This window comes from Dama dama, chromosome 5 (genome assembly GCF_033118175.1).
Source record: "Dama dama isolate Ldn47 chromosome 5, ASM3311817v1, whole genome shotgun sequence".
NCBI lineage: Eukaryota > Metazoa > Chordata > Mammalia > Artiodactyla > Cervidae > Dama > Dama dama.
Window position 1 is genome coordinate 36236454 of NC_083685.1, and position 1360 is coordinate 36237813.

Consider the following 1360-nt stretch of genomic DNA (forward strand, 5'->3'; position numbering starts at 1 on the left):
CCAAGTACTGCATTTTGGAGTCTTTTGTTGGCCATGAGGGCTACTCCATTTCTTCTCATTTCTTCTGCCCATAGTAGTAGATATAATGGTCATCTGAATTAAATTTGCTCATTCCCATCCATTTTAGTTCACTGATTCCTAAGATATTGATGTCCTCTCTTGTCATCTCCTGCTTGACCACATCCAATTTACCTTGATTCATGGTCCTAACATTCCAGGTTCCCATGCAATATTGTTCTTTACAGCATTGGGCTTTACTTACATCACCAGAGGACTTCCCTGGTGGCTCAGATGGTAAAGTGTCTGCCTACAATGCAGGAGGCCCAGGTTCGATCCCTGTGTCAGGAAGATCTTCTGGAGAAGGAAATGGCTTTGCCTAGAAAATCCAGGTCGCAAAGAGTCAGACACAACTGAGTGACTTCACTTTCACTTTGGACTAACTTGAGTAGCTCAGAGGGTAAAGGGTCTGCTTGCAATTCAGGAGACCAAGGTTCAGTCCCTGGGTCTGGAAGATCCCCTGGAGGAGCCCATGGCAACCCATTCCAGTATTCTTGCCTGGAGAATCCCCATAGACAGTGGAACGTGGCTGGCTACAGTCCATGGGATTTCACAGAGTTGGACACGACTGAGCTACTTCACTTTCACTTTTACATCACCAGACACATCCACAACTGAGCTCATTTCCACTTTGGCCCAGATGCTTCATTCTTTCTGCAGCTATTAGTAGTTGCCCTCCACTCTTCCCCAGAAGTATACTGGACTCCTTCCAACCTAAGGGGCTCTTCTTCTGGTTTCATATCTTTTTCCCTTTTTGTAGTGTTCATGGGGTTCCTGTGGTAAGAATAATGGAGGGGTTCACCATTCCCTCCACCAGTGGACCATGTTTTATCAGAATTCCCCATTATGACCCATTTATCTTGGGCAGCCCTGTGCAGTATGACTCATAGCTTCATTGAGTTACACAAGCCCCTTCCCCATGACAAGGCTGTGATCTGTGAAGGGGATATATATTAATAAATCAGCTGAAATTAGGAAGTGAGGAGCAAATAAGGAGAGAGTAGGGAAGGGATGGAGAGGAAGAGAAGAGCTTCCTGGAACACAGAAGATAAATGATTTAGTGCCCGATGAGAATCTGAATTGAAGATCTCCTAATTTACAAACTACAATTTAAACCGTGAATATATTTCTCAAACTTTAAGAAATGTTTGATTAAATTTTGAGAAAGTTCTCTTATTTCACTCTGGGAAGTAAAAGAGATGATCTTGATAGTGATGGCAACAAAGCTATATATCATTAGTGAATGGTAACAAAATACAAAGACTCAGAATTTCAAATCTTTTTAATAGGCAAAGTGATTCAC

At 42.6% G+C, this 1360-nt stretch overlaps 1 non-coding gene across 1 annotated transcript; it reads left to right on the forward strand.

The window, feature by feature from the left end:
- The first annotated feature begins 276 nt into the window (after window positions 1–276).
- Window positions 277–349, forward strand: TRNAC-ACA (transfer RNA cysteine (anticodon ACA)). Its single transcript has one exon. It is a non-coding gene; the product is annotated as a tRNA-Cys (tRNA).
- Window positions 350–1360: the final 1011 nt, after the last annotated feature.